This window comes from Prosopis cineraria, unplaced genomic scaffold (assembly GCF_029017545.1).
Source record: "Prosopis cineraria cultivar Desert tree isolate PC_DT_omini unplaced genomic scaffold, ASM2901754v1 PC10, whole genome shotgun sequence".
NCBI classification, from domain to species: Eukaryota; Viridiplantae; Streptophyta; class Magnoliopsida; order Fabales; family Fabaceae; genus Prosopis; species Prosopis cineraria.
In genome coordinates, this window is record NW_026555341.1 from 36,162,528 (window position 1) to 36,183,991 (window position 21,464).

At 36.4% G+C, this 21,464-nt stretch overlaps 1 pseudogene; it reads left to right on the plus strand.

Annotated features, from left to right (window-relative positions):
* The first annotated feature begins 9,414 nt into the window (after window positions 1–9,414).
* On the plus strand, window positions 9,415–13,319 carry LOC129322609 (uncharacterized; annotated as a pseudogene).
* Window positions 13,320–21,464: the final 8,145 nt, after the last annotated feature.

Consider the following 21,464-nt stretch of genomic DNA (forward strand, 5'->3'; position numbering starts at 1 on the left):
AATGAGCACACACGGTCAAGCACCAGAGGGCAAAGTCAGAGGTAGCAAAGAAAGACAACAGCAGGAACACTCACGCAAAAAAAAACAAGAAGACGAGAGAAGCGCTGGAAAAGGAAAAAGGCTCAGACGCATAGAAGAAGAGCTAGAGACGCAAAACCAGACATGCACGTTACAGACAATAGAAAAAAAGTTGCACGCAAACACCAAGGGAGACAGAGCACGAGCACACATAAAGACAGTAGCAGAAAAAAAGCAACATGCATTCATGCATGCACGGAAAAGATGTGAGAGAAACAGAGCAGAGAAAGAGCAGCAGAAAAGGAGAGAAAGAGGTAGCCGAGAGGGAAAAGACTGAGAGTATAAAAGGATGTTCATACTGGACAGGAAAGGAGGGGAAGACCAAAGGGGGCTGGAAAAAATAGAGCAAGAAAGGACGATGAAAAAACAAAAAAAACAGAAAAACAGAGACAGAGATTAGAAGCGTGAATAGAGGCTGAGAGAGGATGGAGAATGAGAAAGAGGATGGAGAGTGAAAGATGAGGAGGAAACCGGGAAGAACAGAGCATGAAGGAAACACCGCATGCACGAGAAAAACAGAGACCAGAAAAAAAAGGAAGGAAGGAGAGAAACGAAATGTAAAAAAAACAGAGAGAAGAGGGCATCTGGAGAGAAGAGAGAAACAGAGAAGGAGAAAGGAGAAGGAAACTAAGAAACAGAGCTTGAAGGAGAGGGAGAAGAGAGAGACCGAAGGAGGCAAAAAAAAACAAACAGACACCAAGAAGAGAGAGACTGAGAAGGAGAAAAGGAACGTGAAACGAGCAGAAATCCAGAGCAGAGATCGAGGAGAAGAGCAATGAGGATGGACGGAAAGAAGAGAAGAAAGCTGGACGTGAAAGCTGAATTAAAGACAGAGAGAAAGAGGAAACGAGATCAGGAAGGGAAGTCTGCTGGACTGGTGAGACGGAGCTGAGACGTGTTACACACAGGTTTATTAGTCTTTTGTTTAAAAATTTGAAATGCTCAGTTTTGATTTCAGTTTATTAATTTCCAAACAAATTCCATGTTTAAATACCCGTCCCTCATTTTTTAAGTAAAAATCAACGTAATTGTCTTTTTCTTAAAAAATAAAAAAGAGAGAGTATGAAAAGAAGGATAAAGAGATTGCAAATAATAATTTTGTTTGCTATCATAACTAAGCTTAATGCAATTTTAGGCATAATCTCATTTAAATAAAGAAAGAGTTAGTGCAATTATTAGGCAGGGTCTTTAAATATGTGTTTAGCATGAAAGGGCATATAATATGTGTGGGCATGTTTTTTCATTTCCATTAGTCCTAAAGTCCTTTAATTGTCAATAATATCACTCATAGTGTATGACACTTTCTATGATGATCGCATGTACGATTTCAATTATTATGACGAGCCTATTTTATAAAAGGAGGAGGAGAGAAAATTTGATTATTACCCAATGGAAAAAAACATGAAATAAGTAAGAGAAAATTGGTTTCTAATCACTTACTGTGTGAGATTTTAAAAAACTTTCCGCAGACATTTAAAGCAATCTCGTATCATGTAAATCAATAAGATTTTGCAGATATGAGAGCAAAACTTATATGTTAAAATTAACTGTCCTTTTATAATCTAAATTAATAATTTATTTAAGTTTCCATGTGAGATTTTAAGGATATTCGTAGGGACTTAAACTAATCACATTATCGTGTGGGATAATAAGTCCTATAGTGATTTTCAACTTTTATAGATAAGTGATTTTTCATATAATATACAATTAAGAAACTTATTATCCAAATTAATGTATTTAAATTGTAACCATATTTACCGATTATATCTTCTAGTCATGTGAGATTTTTGAATCTTTGTAGACTTATAAGATAATAGTATTATCGTGTGAGTCAATAAGACTCTGCAGATATAACGATTAAGCTTTTTAAAATATATGTATATAATTATATATTAAATTAATTAAATTAAAGATGTATTTAAATTTAATTTCTTTATCATGTGGGATTTTAGAATTTTTGCAGATATTTAGGATAATCATATTACCGTATAAGTCAATAAGGCTTTGCAGGTATGTTGATTAAAATTCTTCAAAACATGTATCTACATGCTAAAAAATTTATTATTAACACTTAAAAATGTACAAAGAATATAAATAAATAAATTAAATTGCCAAACTCTTTTATCGTGTGAGATTTCAAAATCTCCGCAGATATTTAGAGCAATTGCATTATCGTATGAATCAATAAGGTTCTACAGGTACTGCGATTAAAATTCTCAATCATAAAACATAAAGAAAAATAATTTTAAACTATTTTCTTTCTTTATTCCAAAAATTTAAAAATGGAGAAAATAATTAAAATTAAATTACCTTTTGCAATTTAAAACACACATATCAAAATTTCAGAAATTGTTTTATTTGCAAAATGGTGAATTTTTTCTAATTAATTTCTCTTCAAAAAATATTTTCACCAAAAACTTTTAAGCCCGAACTACGTGGACTTTGATCCCCATCACAGGGTACGTAAGCCTCAGAGTCAGATTCTGAGTCAAGTCCGTCCTCCCTCGTAAATAAATAAAACATTTCTCACTCAATTATCATCATTTTTATATCAGACACATGAATATAAAAGGGATAATTAAAATAATTTTAAAACCATATTAAAAGAGCACAACAAACTTCAAGTAACCGTTCTGACGAATGGGTGTTGTAGGGTGCTAACACCTTCCCCATACTCAGCCGACTCCCGAACCTATTCTCTGATTACACAGATCATCCTTATCGTCTATTTAAACGGTTTCCCGAGATTTACCTCAAAATCTTGGTGGCGACTCCTCATTCGATCCAGTTCCCGTCACGAGGGCGCCGGGACCTCCGCTCGCGCGCTGTCCGCGTCGCATTTTTTCGGGTGCGACAGTTGGAGACTCCACTGGGAAAAGTTAGAGAGTCAAGCCTATAAGTCTGTTGTGCTCAAAATATAATATGGTTTACTTTATTATCCCTTTAAATTTATGTGTCCCTTGTTCCTTCCCCTTTTTCCCTTTTCTCTTTCCTTTTGTATTTTATAACATGTTTTTAAGGTAGATAACATGCGGAATAAACCTTAAGATAGATGACTTTTATTTATACATATATTTGTTTTTCTGTTTGATCTGATTAAAAGTTGAGGGTTGGGTAGCATATGAAATAAGATAACATGCTTGCACACTCTCATCACACACTATACACTTACACAATTTGACACACACATATTTTGGGCCCTATACCCGGGTCTGTGAGTACTATAGGATAGTAGAGGTTAGTAGTGGTTTCCCTGTGGAGTTTTTGAACTCTCGGAGGTTACCATGAATACCTCACCCAAGCGTTACTTGCCTAATAAATTTGGTCCCTGTAGAGCTCATGTTCTCGGAGGGCTAAAATTATTAAGTACGGTCTTCACCTTTGTGTGAGGGCATCTTGGGAGCTTTTAGGAATATACATCCACCCATGAATTACACGTTTCAGATAACAGCTAGTAGCCAACCATTCTAGTGAGCACCCGATTATGAACTTAAGTCTCCCTGAATAGGACACAGGATGAGAGTATTGATCTTTTATTGCATCATTGTCATAGCATGTCATCATAAAGTATTCGCATTTTTTTTTATAAAAAAACCACAAATTAAATAATTTCTCTTGTCATTGAGTTATTTCATTTTTAAAGTTGAGACTTTAGCCATGTGTCAGTTTTAGCTGCACGTAGGCTAATTAATCCCTTTCTCCCTATGGGGCAATAAGCACATTGAGGAGAGAAGGGATTTTCTCCTTACATATCTATTACCAAAATCATTTTTATTTTTATTCTTCTTTTCTCAAAAATAAAATATTGTAAGGCTAACCTTTCAACATTAATCATGTAAGGGGATTTAAGCCTCTCGTCAATTAATTGTTTACTCCATCTCCCTATGATGCAATAAGTGTCTGGAGGAGAAGGTTTTCAAAAAAAAAAAGGAGCCAGATAGCTTGCTAAAATTATGAGAATTATTAACTTTCGTTTTGATTAACAGGAATCGTGAGTTATCCAGAATCTTTGTGAAATTGGCATAAGGGATAAATGGCACTCGAAGGTAGTACAAATCTAAGTCACACTGGAAAGTTATATCAGGGAAAAGGGATTAAATTATCTGTAAAAGTTGAGCCGCTGGAAACCTTAATTGAGTTGAGCTGTCATATCAAAGGGAAGATTATGCAAGATTTTAAAAGGAAATATGGAAATATCTTGGATCTTCTGTCAGTCACAATACATAATGATGCAATAATGGAATTAAGCCAATATTGGGATGCCTCGTTAAGATGTTTCACATTTCAAGACTTCCAAATGGCACCGACTTTGGAAGAATATGGAGAAATTTTGAGAGTGCCCCTTAAGGAGAACATGGCAGTATATATTTATCCTGGGTATTTACCATCTCAAGGTACGATAGCCAAAATTTTGGAAACTCCTAAGGAAAAAGTACGAATGGTTTGCCCAGGACAAACAGAGGGAATCTCAAGAGTTGATGTAGAAGCCCACTTGAAAGTTTTGGCAGAAAAAGAGGCTTGGGTTACGTTTTGCAGAGTCTTTACCTTATGCATATATGGAATAATCCTGTTTCCATCATCAATTGGCATAATTGATTTAGGAGCCATTAGTGTATTCCAAATGGTGGAATACCATAACGTGAATCTGGTACCAGCAATCTTGGCAGAAACGTACTTGACCTTAACTCAATGTCATAATAAAAGGAAAGGAAAGGTCAATTGTTGTATTGCGTTATTGGATTTATGGATGCTTGGCCACCTTTATGGAAAGACGCTTCCTTTCAGAAAGAAGAACGACTCAGACAGTAATCCACTCATGTCTTTTAAGGGTCAATTCGTGATTGACGGAATGAGCTACATGGACTGGAAAAGAACCTTCTCAGAACTTAAAGAAAGTTCCATCTAATGGAAACTAGACTGGTGGTAGAAAGAGGAGGTTATTTACCATTGTGGTGACTTTCGAATGTGCCTTTAATGGGACCCAGAGGGTGTATCAACTATAACCCTTCCTTAGCGTTAAGGCAACTGGCCTATAAGCAAAATGTTCCTTCTAAGAAAGAGGTGCAGGAGTTATACTTTCTACATAAGGAGGATGGGACAAGTTATCAAACCAGAATGTCAAAGAAGCATGGCAAGAGATAGGGTACAAAGGGAAGATTGAGCTAGGGATACGTGTAGTAAACTCAAGTCCAGAATACACTACTTGGCTGAAGAGTATGATTCAAGGAGCAAATCCTTTATTTCATCCTCAAAATCCCTTATTAGGCAATGACTTGAAAGAGATTAATGGGCAATTGGTTGAATGCTTGAAGATGAAGGAAAATGAGTTACAAGCGCTTGCTAGCTCAGAGTCCAAGAATAAAGAAGAATTGGAAAATACCAAAATGAATGCATTGAGTTACGGAGGAAGCTAGCAAAGGAAAGAGAAGGGCATAACCTTGAAGAAATACCTGAGACTAAGAAATTGAAAAAGGAAAATGCCAAACTGAAAAGGGAAGTGCAAACTAGTGATAACAAAGTTCAAAGTACTAAAGCAAGACTTGTCAAAATAGTCAGGGAAAATGATGCATTGAAGAAGGAATTACAAGACATTAGACCCATCGAGGAGATGCAGCAAGAAATCAATACGCTCACAAGACAATTGGAAAGGAAGGTGAATGAACTAGCCAGGGTGAGAGGAAGTGCAGCTGAGATAGCACAGAACTTTGTTCAGAGGCTTAATCAACAAAATGAAGTCTTAAAGAGTGGAAATCACTTTGCCTTGATCAAACAGAAGAAACCAAAGAGTGGATGTTAAAATGTAGGCAGATAATTGATTTGGCTAACGACAAAATTCCAGAATTTGCAAGAGCATTTAAGCAAGCTGAAGGCACGGTTCTCCCTGAAGGAACTCCATTAGAGATTGTTGAATTCTTCCACTTGTGCAATGAAATTGTAAAAGAACTCAATAGTGTGACAAAGTTCTAAATCTGTATTAACATTTGAATCATTGTATGAGGATCCACATGACGCTTTGTGGTTGTGAAATTGTTGATTGATTTGTACTACCATCATTTTCTTAAGACCTTGAATTTCGATAGGATCCAATGTCCTTCTAATTCAATGGTCAACTTTAAATCCCATATGAAATAATAAATTTCTGGAGGAATTTAAAGGGTGCCAGTGTCGTGAAACCCTTATGTCTACACAATACTGGATATCTTACGAAACAAACGTAAAGGTAAAACTTATTAAAATTAATTATTATGTTACACAGGTAAGCCAACATTGTGCCTCGAAAGAAAAACTCGGCTGACCAGATTCCCGCCACTCAAACATACAACACACGATCGCGTAGTCGTGTAATGGAAAATTCAAATGTGAATGAGTCAGCAACCTTAAATGATCGGATGTCTGCAGTGGAGTCTAAAATGGCCGAAATAAGTGACATAATGAAATTGCTAACAGAGGCTCTAAAAGGACGGAGTGATGATAATCCACCACAGAATACCGTAGCAAATGAGAACGCGGCTAATAGAACAATTGAGCCAAACAGAGGATTAGATCCTAAAGTACCCACGCCAGAGAAACAAGATTCTGGGATAGGGGCCTTTAACATACTGGATGGTCCTGGGGAAGATCATGCCTACATGTTCCAAATCCCACAAGTGCTACATAAAGAGAAGGAGTTGAAAGAAGAACTTGGAGAGATGAAAGATCAATTGAAGGCTCTTCAAGGATCAAACACGTGGGGTTCCTTAGACTTGAAAGAATTATGTTTGAACCTCAGAAATTGATGTTCCCAAGAAATTCAAGATGCCAAGCTTCGATAAATATGATGGTACAAGTAACCCAATTTATCATTTGAGGGCCTATTGCACAAAGATGTCCATATGGTCACAAGATGAGAACTTTCTGATAAACTTCTTTCCCGAAAGCTTAACTGGAGTCGCATTGACTTGGTACATGCAACTAGACCAAACCAAGATTAAAAGATAGAAAGACCTTGTGGATGTTTTCATGAGACAATACAAGTTCAATCTTGATACTGCTCTGACCAGAGAACAATTGAAAGCAATGACCAAAAAATCATCAGAGTCATTCAAAGAATATGCTCAAAGATGGAGAATAGTGGATTCGCAAGTGCAACCTCCAATGGTTAATTCCGAACTTTGCTCGTACTTCATCCGTGCATTGCCTAAGCCATTTTACCAACACATGATAGGAACACATGTCACTGATTTTGCTGATCTAATGGTAATTGGAGAAAGGATTGACATAGACATACGAGAGGGAAAGATAGCCACTTCTCAAGCTGAAAGTAGTTCATGAAAGAACTATGACCAAAAAAAAAGAAGGGAATGTGAACTATATTCAACCTGTAAGACAAGCAGCTACCAGTTCTCAAGTCCCTTATCAAATAGAGGGAAGGAATCAAAGCAGCAATAATTTGGGTTCAGGCCTAACAAGCACGGGCAGGATGGAGAGAGGAGAAATGTCCAATCTAGGGATAGTCGCCCATGGCCCAATTTTGGATTAACAAATGTTGAATTATACCATAAACTTTTAACAGCCCAATTATTAGGTCCACGACCTTATAAGCCCCTTGGTCCGCCTTACCCGGTGTGGTATAATCCAAATGTTGTTTGTGAATACCACATAGGTGCACCTGGACACTCAATAGAAGATTGTGTGACGTTTAAAAGGAATATGCTAGACTTGGTTGATTCTAATCATATCTAGCCTAAAGAAGAGGGAAGCTCTACCATTACTACTGATCCACTCCCAAGTCACGAAAAACGAGTCAACGCTATTGAGGAAGAGGATGCGTGTTTCAAAAGCTCCGCAAGGATCAGGATGCCTATGAATGAGCTTTATGCTCACTTAAAGGAGTATGGCTACATGCGAGAAATGCTCATCACAAATAATATCAGTTATCAAATGCCTGGATACTGTGAATATCATCAGGAGAAAATAGGCCATGACGTAGAAAGCTGTGAACAGTTTAAAGAAGCTGTTAGAAAAATGATGGCGTTAGGGATCGTGTCTGTAAAGAAGGGAGACGCCAAAGTGTGCATGGTAAAAAAAAATAGATTGAGCTTGTCATTAAAAATTCAAGCCTAAAAGAGCGAGTCCAAGCAGTCTCTTTTGTGATAAACAAAGCTTCTGTAGATTTTGCTCCTCACGCAAGACAACCAACATTGACCATAAGCACGCCTCATCCCTTTCCCTATGAAAGTGATTGAGCAGTCCCGTGGAAATATCAAAGCATTGTGGAGAACCACAAAAACCTAACGTTGATTGCCGGGACAAGTAATGAAATGGCAATCCAAAGGGGTGTTACTCGAAGTGGAAAACCATACTTACCATCTTACATTAGGAAAATGGTAAAAGAGAAAAATGCAAGTATTGACAGGCCAAAGGAAGATAATCCTAAAGAAATGGAAAAATTAGAAGATGAGTTTTTATCGATTATGAAGCAAAGTGATTACAGCATTATGGACCAATTGAAGAAAACTCCAGCGCGTATCTCCATACTTTCTTTGATTTTGAATTCCGAAGCGCATCGCCAAGCATTGCAAGAAGTATTGAATCAAGCTTTTGTGCAGCCTAATATAACCCCTGAGAAGGTGGCAAGTGTAATGAATGTTGTAAAAGCCTCCTCTACCATTTCCTTTTGGAAGAGGAAGTTATAGAAACTGCTGTCCACTAAGCCAAGGCTTTGCACATCACTTTGAAATGTGAAGGGTTCATAATCGCAAGGGTATTAATTGATGGAGGATCAGCATTAAATGTCTTGCCGCTCTCCACATTTGAATCATTATCACTAGAAGCTTCAAGTGTACATAAAAGCAATATTGTGGTAAGAGCATTCGATGGATCAAGACGGGAAGCATTACGATCTGTTTGTCTCTCCCTGGAGATAGGGCCAAGCAGGTTTAAGGTGGATTTCCAACTCATGAACATAGACCCAAGTTACACAATGTGCTAGGAAGGCCATGGATTCATTCTGCTAGGGCTGTTCCTTCTACCCTACATCAAAGGTTAAATTCATCAGTGATGGGGGAATTATAGTAGTTAAAGGAGAGGAGGAAATCATGGTGAGCAAACCAAGCTCACTCCCTTATATTGAGGCTGTAGAGAAAGATCGTGGAGTTTTTTTCAAAGCCTAGAGGTTGAAGGTATTTGCAATAGTACTCACAACATCAATTCTGTCGTGGCTAAAATCATACGAAGAGTGGGTTTATGCCAGGGAAAGGTTTAGGCTCTCATTTATAAGGAATTACGTGTCCAATTAAGGTTTTAGATAATTGTAATCGCCAAGGATTAGGGTATGAGCCTACCCTAGAAGACCAGATGAAAGACAAAGCAAGTTTGGCAAAAGGCAAAAAGGCCAGTAAATTAAAGATTCCACACATTAAAGAATCCTTCCCAGGCCCGTCCAAGGTGATATATGAACCAACTATCTCGGTGATCTCTTCTAACGAAGATGTAGCATGTGGAACAAGTGCCTCAATTGCAATCGATGATTCCAGCAAAGTCCTGACGAATTGGGAGTTTGAAGAGGCCAATGATGTCATTAGCTTAGAGTAATTATTTCAATTATGTTGTTCCTATTTTGTTATCCATTCTTGAGCCCAGGCTTAGGTAATAGATCTTGAGTATTCTCAAATGCAAACTTTTGGTGCATGTAATTTATGAAAATGAATTTCAGTTGCATTCATGTTATCTCTTTAATCCGCCCTATCCACTTCAATACATTTTTCCCCATTTCATTCATGTTCCTTATTTTATCTCATTTCATATTCATCGTCCAGGGATTTTGTTTCTTCTAATTCCATCTCTCACCCAGAGGTTAATAAGCCCTTTGAAGATGATTCACTCGTTGCCACTGATATGCCTGATTGTGAGTCTGATAATGAAGACATAATCCAAACTTTTTCTAAGATGCTTGAATTGAGTGATAAGAGAATATGCCCACATGAAGAAGTGATTAAGGTGGTTAATATGAGAACCGAGGAGGATCAAAGAATGCTCAAAATAATAGATAATCCTGAAAGGGAACAAATGATTGAGTTGTTCAAAGAATACATAGATGTGTTTGCATGGTCTTATAAAGATATGCCCGGGCTAGATCCAAGCATTGCTTCTCATAAAATACCATTACTTCCTAAGGTTGAGCCTAAGAAACAGAAGTTAAGAAGAATGAATACGGGGGTGTCCTTGCAAATAAAAGAAGAAGTAATAAAGCAGTTAGAAGCAGGATTTTTGGAGGTAGTAACTTACCCACAATGGGTGGCAAATATTGTTCCTGTTCCTAAAAAAGATGGTCAGATTCGAATGTGTGCTGATTATCGTAATTTAAATAATGCGAGTTCGAAAGATGACTTTCCATTACCCTACATTGATGTATTGGTCGATAATACTGCTTGAAGCTATCGCTATTCCTTTATGGATGGTTATTCAGGGTACAATCAAATCCCTATGCATGAAAGGGATAAAGAGAAAACAACCTTTACAACCCAATGGGGAACTTATTGTTACCGGGTAATGCCTTTTGGTTTGAAAAATGCTGGGGCAACTTATCAATGAGCTATGGTAGCACTATTCCATGACATGATGCATAAAGAAATTGAAGTATATGTAGATGATATGGTAGCTAAATCAGCAGAATGAGAGTCATGTTGGAGTCCTTAGAAAGCTATTTGTGAGATTGCGTGAATATCGGCTAAGATTGAATCCTAACAAATGCATTTTTGGAGCTCTTTCTGGGAAGTTATTAGGATTCATTGTGAGTCGTAAAGGGATAGAAGTAGATCCAGATAAAGTGAGGGCAATTCAAGAAATGCCATCTCCCCAAACAGAGAAAGAAGTTAGAAGTTTCTTGGGACGATTGAATTACATTGCTAGATTCATTGCCAATCTAACAGCTACTTGTGAACCAATGTTTAAGCTGTTAAAGAAAAATTGCAAGGAGACATGGGATGATGATTGTCAAAAGGCCTTTGATAAAATTAAAGATTATTTATTAAATCCCCCGATTTTGGTCCCTCCCTCACCAGATCGTCCACTAATCCTTTACCTAGCAACTTTACCTCACTCAATGGGAGCAATACTAGGTCAACGTGATGATTCTGGAAAGAAGGAAAGAGCGATTTATTTCTTGAGCAAGAAGTTTAATGAGTGTGAAGCTCGTTATCTTGTGATTGAATGAACTTGTTGTGGACTAGTATGGGCAACTAGAAGGCTAAGGCAATACATGCTTTACTACACTACCTGGCTAATCTCACGAGTGGACCCACTTAAGTACATCTTTGAGAGCCCGCACATTGCAGGTAGAGTACTAAAATGGCAAGTTGTACTATCAGAATATGATATAAAGCATGTGATGCAAAAGTCAGTCAAAGGTAGTGCAATAGTAGATCACTTGGCCGATAATCCTTTAGAGGATGACCAACCATTAGATTTTCAATTTCCTGATGAAGGCATATGCACTACAGAAGAAGGTTGTGATGAAGGAAACAATGAAGAGCAAGAATGGGAAATGTATTTTGATGGAGCCGCCAACATGTATGGAAATGGGGTAGGAGCAGTGATCGTTTCACCAGAAGGAAAACAATTTCCAGTGGCCATCAAATTAGAATTTGATTGTACTAACAACAAAGCAGAATATGAAGCTTGTGTTAATGGTCTTCGAGCAGCTATTACCCTTGGTATACGGTGTTTGAAGGTATTTGGTGATTCAGCTCTCATTATTCATCAAGTAACAGGAGAATGGAGAACAAAGGATGTAAAATTGATTCCCTATCAAGAACTCCTAACAGATTTGATTAAGCAATTTAAGGTTGCTAGCTTTCATCACTTGACTAGAGATAAAAACCGTTTCGCTGATGTTTTAGCCACTTTAGCAGCAATGATCCAACTTGATTGTGGAGTCCATGTCTAACCCATCCAAGTGGAAGCTAGAAGCTTTCCAGCGTACTATCTAAATGTTGAAGAAGATCGAGAAGAATATCCTTGGTTCCAGGATATTAAGGATTATATCACTAAGAGATCATACCCAGCTGGAATGACTGAGAATGAAAAGAAAACCCTTCGTCGTTTGGCTATGACATTCTTTATCAGTCAAGATGTTCTGTACAAGAGGGGTTATGATGGTACTTTACTTCGCTATGTGAGTTCAGAAGAAGCAAAGAAAATCATGGTTGAGGTACATGAAGGCATATGTGGTACGCATGCGAATGGTCACACTATGGCCAAACAGATTCAAAGGTGTGGCTACTTCTGGCTAACAATAGAGAAAGATTGCTTTGAGCATGTCAAGAAATGCCACAAATGTCAGATCTATGCCAATAGGATAAATGCTCCTCCAATCCCATTACATAATTTGGTATCACCCTGGCCATTCTCAATGTGGGGCATTGACATTATTGGCCCAATTAACCCAAAAGCTTCGAATGGACATCGCTTCATTCTTGTTGCGACTGACTATTTCACAAAATGGGTAGAAGCAAATTCATTTGCTAGCATCACGCAAAAGACGTTCCTTAAATTCATGAAGACAAATATTTTATGCCAATATGGGATTCCTGAAAGGATCATTACTGATAATGGTCCCAATTTCAATGGAACGGAAGTCAGGAACTTTTGCAAGAAGTTCCAAATCAAGCATCATAATTCAGCCCTATATAGACCTTAAATGAATGGAGCAGTTGAAGCAGCCAATAAAAATATTAAGAAGATCATTGGAAAAATGACAGTAACTTATAAGGATTGGCATGAGATGCCTCCCTATGCTTTACATGGTTATCGTACTACTGCACGCACATCCATAGGGGTAACCCTATACTCCCTTGTTTATGGAATGGAAGCTGTTACACCCATTGAGATGGAAATACCATCTTTAAGAGTATTAGCAGAGGTAGATTTAGAAGAAAATGAATGGGTACGAACCCGATTTGAGCAACTTAACATGATTGAAGAGAAAAGGCTCATTGCAATGTGTCATGGACAATTGTACCAAAAGAGAATGGCAAGAGCTTTTGATAAAAAACCCACGGGAATTCAGTGCTGGGGATCTTGTACTCAAGAAAATATTGCCTAACCAAGAAGATAATAGAGGCAAATGGGCTCCGACCTATGAGGGACCTTATGTTGTCAAAGATGCCTTTTCTGGAGGAGCACTGATCCTAGCTGACATGGACGGTCAAGAGTTAGCAAAGCCCATTAATGCAGATGCTGTCAAGCATTACTTTGCTTAAACAGAAAATGAAAAAGAATGAAGCGCTCGTTAGGTTGAAAACCTGTAAAGGCAACCTAGGCAAAAGTTAGAGCTAATAGAAAATGAAAAGGAAATAATAGCTCGTTAGGTTAAAAAACCTGTAAAGGTAACCTAAGCAAAAGTTAGAGCTAAAAAAACGGGGGGGGGAGGGCAAAGCCATAATAAGAAGAAGAAGAGCTCGCCAAGACAAAAGGATGTCTTAGGAGAAGAAAAGGAAGGCATCAAAAGTTAAGTATCTATGTTTGGGAAAGTTGACTCCATCGTCTCTCATATTATGCATATCAATAACAGCTCAGTGAAACACCTGTTGGGGTTTTGAAAAGCTAAAGGAAAGAGATGTGATTAAATAAATCCATATATCCCATTTACGCTTTGGCCATTTGTACTCATAAACTAAGATATTCCCATTTCTCTATGAATTTTAGCATCAGTGAATGAATTTTTTCCGCCCTTACTCCTTTGAGACCATCTTTCTTCTCGTTTTGTGTTATCATATTCAAATTCATATCCCCTCTATTACAGCAGGTTCGCATTCAAGGAACAATATTTATTGACGCATTTACTTGACGTAGAATGCTGGTATCTTTATTCTCGCCTTTCGCCCTTGAGGTATCAAGATCATTGCATAGGTGTAAAATGATAATGAGAGCATGTCTACCATCAGTGTTCGGTCATAATAGTTGATCTCATTAACTTGAAGACAAGATCAAGCGATGAGAATTTGGTCATTGGAATTTTCTAAAGAGGGGCAACGGCATACTGTGATACTACACTTATTAATGAATAAAGGTTAAATAACGGACTTGGAGGTATTACCTTATGTTCGAAATGATTTATTCAATGTGCACAAAATTTTCAAAAAAAAAAAAGGATAAATACTAAGATAGTTTTCAACATTAAGCTTTCCAATAAAATTTTTGCAATACATTTGCATTATTCATACATTTGCATTGGGGCAAATAAGCGCGTCTTACCCTTTGCATTTGTCACAAAAGGAAGTCTCATAAATTGAGGCAAATAAAGGTTCAAACCTTTTACATTGCAAATCATCCATCCATGGTATATTGTACATATTCTCAGCACTTATGAAAATCATACACGGCGCATTACCACATTGCAGAAACACGCCGCATTTGGATTGGGGCAAAACGACATATAAAAAGAAAACAAACAACAAACAACAACAACAACAACACAAAAAAAATTTTAGGAAGTAAGAAAAGAAATAACGAACCTCACCTGTGAGTTTCTCATATCTTCCACGTGAAATAAAACCTATTCTCACCCCCCAAAGCCCTGTAACGGCAGGAACCCTAAAGCCCAGTACCGGCTAACATGATTCTTTAAAGCCCTATAATGGCAGGCACCCCAAAGCCTTGTCACGGCAGGCAACCCTAAAGCCCAGTATCGGCTGGCATGATTCTTTAAAGCCCTGTAACGGCAGGCACCCCAAAGCCCTGTCACGGCAGGCAACCCTAAAGCCCAGTACCGGCTGGCATGATTCTTTAAAGCCCTGTAACGGCAGGCACCCTAAAGCCCTGTCATGGCAGGCAGCCCAAAGCCCAGTACCGGCTGGCATGATTCTTTAAAGCCCTATAACGACAGGCACCCCAAAGCCCTGTCATAGCAGGCAACCCTAAGCCCAGTACCGGCTGGCACGATTCTTTAAAGTCCTGTAACGACAGGCACCTCAAAGCCCTGTCACGGCAGGCAACCCAAAGTCCTATAACGGCAGGCACCCCAAAGCCTAGTACCGGCTGGCACGATTCTTTAAAGCCTTGTAACGACAGGCACCCCAAAGCCCTGTCACGGCAGGCAACCCAAAGCCCTGTCATGGCAGGCAGCCCAAAGCCCAATACCGACTGGCATGATTCTTTAAAGCCTTGTAACGACAGGCACCCCAAAGCCCTGTCACGGCAGGCAACCTAAAGCCCAGTACCGGCTAGCACGATTCTTTAAAGCCCTGTCACGGTAGGCAACCCAAAGCCCAGTACCGGCTGGCACAATTCTTTAAAGTCCTGTAACAACAGGCACTCCAAAGCCCTATCACGGCAGGCAACCCAAAGCCCTGTAACGGCAGGCAACCCAAAGCCCAGTACCGGCTGGCACGATTCTTTAAAGTCCTGTAACGACAGGCACCTCAAAGCCCTGTCACGGCAGGCATCCTCCAAGCCTTGTAAAGGCAAGCATCCACCAGGTCCTCTGGAACATAGACAATTCACCTCCATTGAGGTTTTGTTTTGTTTAGTTCCTAAATCACATTTCATTTTAAATTCTTTGTTTTATTTTGTTTTGTTTTGTTTTGTTTTATTTTTGTTTTTGTTTAGTTGTAAGTACCTAAGAGTCTTGCCCTTCCAAACAAAATACCGGTTTCTCTCTTCATTCATTTCTAAGGTAAAAATATCATCTCATAAAATTCTCACTTAGAAATCAAATGAAGAGGGGGCATCTCGTCAACATATATTTTGTTTGGATCGTTATCATTTAGTTATTTTCATTTGCATCACATTGCCAAAAAATCAAAAAATTCAAAAATTATTTCACTGTGTTTGTTATCCAATGGTCTTGCATTCTTTTATATTATTTGGTTATTTTTATTTGCATCACATTGCCAAAAATCAAAAAATTCAAAAATTATTTACTATGTTTTTACCCAATAGTCTTGCATCATTTGGTCATTTTGATTTACATCACATTGCTAAAACCAAAAAAAAATTATTATGCTATTGTGTTTGTTTTCCAATAGTCTTGCATCATTTGGTCATTTTGATTTGTGTCACATTGCTAAAAAAAAATCAAAAAAAATTCATCATCATTTTATTGCATTTGCATCACATTGCTAAAAAAAAATCATTTTATTGTCTTGCATTGTGTTTGGATCTTTGTCAATTGATCATTTTCATTTGCATCACATCATCTCATCACATTATTAAAACAAAAAAATCATGTCATTGTGTTTGTTAAGCAATACTCTTGCATTTAATCATATCTTGTCGTGTCAGGGGCAATTAGGTCTTTTCATAGGTATTGCATGGCCGACCAAAATACATGTTCTATCTTTACTTGTCACTTATGTAAGAATTCAAAAGCACACTTTTTCATATACTTACACAAGAAACAAGTAAAGAGGGGCAACTGTGAATACCGTATCTTGTCCAGATATTTTCTTTTAATAATCAAAAAATATAGAAATACAAAAATGAGATTTAATCCTTTTTAGGATTATATTTTCAAAAAAAAATAAATAATTAATAGGGTTTAATTTTGTTTTAACTTAGATAATCTTTTATTAGTTAGGATCTTATTTCTTTTAGTCCATTCAAAAATAACCAAAAAATATATATAAAAATATAAAATAAAATTTAATCCTTTTTAGGATTATATTTTCAAAAAATAATAATTTAACAAAAAAAGAGGTTAAATCTTGAAAAATATTGAGAATCAACTTTTGAGGATTAAATGTTTTTAAATTTGTCTCCTTAAATCTAATGTTTCTATTTGAAATATGTATTTTAAAATTAGATCTTTTCCCTCTCCCTTAATCTGCTTGACAAAAAAAAAAGGAGCATTATGACAAGTGAAAGAACACGAACACACGGAACACACATGCAAGTATACTTTCGGCCATGACAAAAGAAGCAGAAATAAGAACATGTAAGATTAGATAAAAATAAAGGCAGACATGGCAGAAGCAGAGAAAGAAAGCAGAATGAGCACACACGGTCAAGCACCAAAGGGCAAAGTCAGAGGTAGCAAAGAAAGACAGCAGCAGGAGCACTCACGCAAAAAAAAAGAAGACGAGAGAAGCGCTGGAAAAGGAAAAAGGCTCAGACGCATAGAAGAAGAGCTAGAGACGCAAAACCAGACATGCACGTTACAGAAAATAGAAAAAGTGCACGCAAACACAAAGGGAGACAGAGCAGCGAGCACACACAAAGACAGTAGCAGAAAAAAAAAAGCAACATGCAGTCACGCATGCACGGAAAAGACGTGAGAGAAACAGAGCAGAGAAAGAGCAGCAGAAAAGGAGAGAAAGAGGTAGCTGAGAGGGAAAGACTGAGAGTATAAAAGGATGTTCATGCTGGACAGAAAGGAGGGGAAGAGCGAAGGGGGCTGGAAAAATAGAGCAAGAAAGGACGATGAAAAAACACAGCAAAACAGAGATAGAGATTAGAAGCTAAAAGAGAGGCTGAGAGAGAAGAACAGAGGCAGAGGAGAGAGTTCGAGAGAGGATGGAGAATGAGAAAGAGACGGAGAGTGAAATATGAGGAGGAAACCGGGAAGAACAGAGCATGAAGGAAACACCGCATGCACGAGAAAAACAGAGACCAAAAAAAAAGGAAGGAAGGAGAGAAACGAAATGCAAAAAAGAGAGAGAGAAGAGGGCATCTGGAGAGAAAGAGAGAAACGGAGAAGGAGAGAGGAGAAGGAAACTAAGAAATAGAGCTTGAAGGAGAGGGAGAAGAGAGAGACCGAAGGAGGCAAAAAAAACAAACAGACACCAAGAATAGAGAGACTGAGAAGGAGAAACAGGAATGTGAAAACGGAGCAAAAATCTAGAGCAGGAGATCGAGGAGAAGAGCATGAGGATGGACGGAAGAGAAGAGAAGAAAGCTGGATGTGAAAGCTGAAAACAAAGACAGAGAGAAAGAGGAAATGAGATCAGGAAGGGAAGAGTCTGCTGGACTGGTGAGACGGAGCTGAGACGTGTTACACACAGGTTTATTAGTCTGTTTGTTTAAAAATTTGAAATGCTCAGTTTGATTTCAGTTTATTAATTTCCAAACAAATTCCATGTTTAAATACCCGTCCCTCATTTTTTTAAGTAAAAATCAACGTAATTGTCTTTTTCTTAAAAAATAAAAAAAGAGAGAGTATGAAAAAGAAGGATAAAGAGATTGCAAATAATAATTTTGTTTGCTATCATAACTAAGCTTAATGCAATTTTAGGCATAATCTCATTTCAAATAAAGAAAGAGTTAGTGCAATTATTAGGCAGGGTCTTTAAATATGTGTTTAGCATGAAAGGGCGTATTAATATGTGTGGGCATGTTTTTTCATTTCCATTAGTCCTAAAGTCCTTTAATTGTCAATAATATTACACTCATAGTGTATGACACTTTCTATGATGATCGCATGTATGATTTCAATTATTATGACGAGCCTATTTTATAAAAGGAGGAGGAGAGAAAATTTGATTATTACCCAATTGAAAAACACATAAAATAAGTAAGAGAAAATTGGTTTCTAATCACTTACTTGTCGTGTGAGATTTTAAAAAAATTTCCGCAGACATTTAAAGCAATCTCGTATCATGTAAATCAATAAGATTTCACAGATATGAGAGCAAAACTTATATGTTAAAATTAACTGTCCTTTTATAATCCAAATTAATAATTTATTTAAGTTCCATGTGAGATTTTAAGGATCTTCGTAGGGACTTAAACTAATCACATTATCGTGTGGAATAATAAGTCCTATAGTGATTTTCAACTTTTATAGATAAGTGATTTTTCATATAATATACAATTTAAGAAACTTAATTATCCAAATTAATGTATTTAAATTGTAACCATATTTACCGATTATATCTTCTAGTCATGTGAGATTTTTGAATCTCTGTAAACTTATAAGATAATAGTATTATCGTGTGAGTCAATAAAACTCTGCAGATATAACGATTAAGCTTTTTAAAATATATGTATATAAATTATATATTAAATTAATTAAATTAAAGATGTATTTAAATTTAATTCCTTTATCATGTGGGATTTTAGAATTTTCGCAGATATTGAGGATAATCATATTACCGTATAAGTCAATAAGGCTTTACAGGTATGTTGATTAAAATTCTTCAAAACATGTATCTACATGCTAAAAAATTTATTATTAACACTTAAAAATGTACATAAGAATATAAATAAATAAATTAAATTGCCAAACTCTTTTATCGTGTGAGATTTCAAAATCTCCGCAAATATTTAGAGCAATTGCATTATCGTATGAATCAATAAGGTTCTACAGGTACTGCGATTAAAATTCTCAATCATAAAACATAAAGAAAAATAATTTTAAACCATTTTCTTTCTTTATTCTAAAAATTTAAAAATGGAGAAAATAATTAAAATTAAATTACCTTTTGCAATTTAAAACACACATATCAAAATTTCAGAAATTGTTTTATTTGCAAAATGGTGAATTTTTTCTAATTAATTTCTCTTCAAAAAATATTTTCACCAACAAACTTTTAAGCCCGAACTACGTGGACTTTGATCCCCATCACAGGGTACGTAGGCCTCAGAGTCAGATTTTGAGTCAAGTGTGTCCTCCCTCGTAAATAAATAAACATTTATCACTCAATTATCATCATTTTTATATCATATACATGAATATAAAAGGGATAATTAAAATAATTTTAAAACCATATTAAAAGAGCACAACAAACTTCAGGTAACCGTTCTGACGAACGGGTGTTGTGGGGTGCCTAACACCTTCCCCACACTCAACCGACTCCCAAACCTATTCTCTGATTACGCAGATCATCCTTATCCTCTATTTAATCAGTTTCCCGAGATTTACCTCAAAATCTTGGTGACGACTCCTCGTTCGATCCAGTTCCCGCCGCGAAGGTCGGGACCTTCGCTCGCGCGCCGTCTGCGTCGTATTTTTTCGAGTGCGACAATGAAGGCATATATTTATTTTTGTTATATATATGTATAACCAAATATAAATATGTCCATTGAAATATTTATATTATATTAGTATCATATATAGGTTTATTTTTTTAATTATCTTGTATGTTTTGTCATCTCAGCCTCCATAATAAAAATGTTTAGCTGCCCTATGTGAACAAATAATTGAGAAGAATTTTCTCAGTTTTTCTTACTAAATTAGAAAATGTTTAACGGAGATAATAAAAATTTTAGTTCTTTAAATTTGTTTCAATTATTGATCAAATTCTTGAAGTTTAACTTTTATCAATCAATGTCTAAAATTTCTAACCATATACAATTGATTTTTATGATATTATTTTCTTCAAATTAAAAGAAGTAATCATATAAGTCTTTTGAAATGTCAGGTATTTAATTGATATAAATTAAATTTAAAAAATTAAATAAAATAATTCAGACAAATTTAAAGAATTAAAATATTCATTATTCGTTGTTTTTAAAATAGAAGCCATTAAACCACTCGATATTTGTCCTAATAAAAGAGACTATGATTGTTTAAGCATGAGTTCTCAAATTTAAAATCATGTGAATACAAAAAAAAAAAAAACAAATTAGAAGAACCATCCCTAATTAGAGCCGATAAATATTGAATTTAATTAAATCGAATCAGATAATTGTATTAAAAAAAAATAAAAAAAAATAGGAGCCACAAAAGCCACGTTTTGACCAGAGCGATTTTTTGGGTGGCTCTGGGTGCAAAATACAAAACGTATGTACTCTTGGTTACCGTTAACAAGGTTAAAATTATTGGCTTCACAACCTACGTTTTGGTGGTCACTTGGGGAATGAATGGATATTTTGTTGCAACAATCACATGGTTTGTTTGGGGATCAACTCAGACGTTTCATCAAGCAACTCCAATAATGATTGAAACAAAAAAGAAGCTGATCAGAGAGATGCCAAAGTGACAAAAAAAGGAATAATCAAGGATAAACAGTAATATATAACTACAACAACAATAATAGTACTGCGCCTTAGCATTTGATCTGACAAAAACTGTATTAGCACATGACAAGGTTCCTTTGATGCTGATAACCCACATACACTACAAGAAAAAATCAGTTTACCATGGCATATATTCTTCACTAAATTAGATTTTTCGTCCATCATTAATTTTATTGTTAGAAATAGCCTCGTTAAATTTATGCATACATTTAAAAATAGCTACTTAATACCATATCATCGGTGCATTATCACCAATCATGTATGAGTCAGCTCATGACATGTCATTTATCATCTCATACCTTATCATTAGTCAAATGTATAATGATGACTTATGCCATGTCATCCTTCACCTTGTGACACACCACCCACTTATTGCTATGTTAAATATTCATTATATCTATGTCAAGATCAGAATTTGAACTCTTAGCCTCTTATCTTCTTTAAGGCTT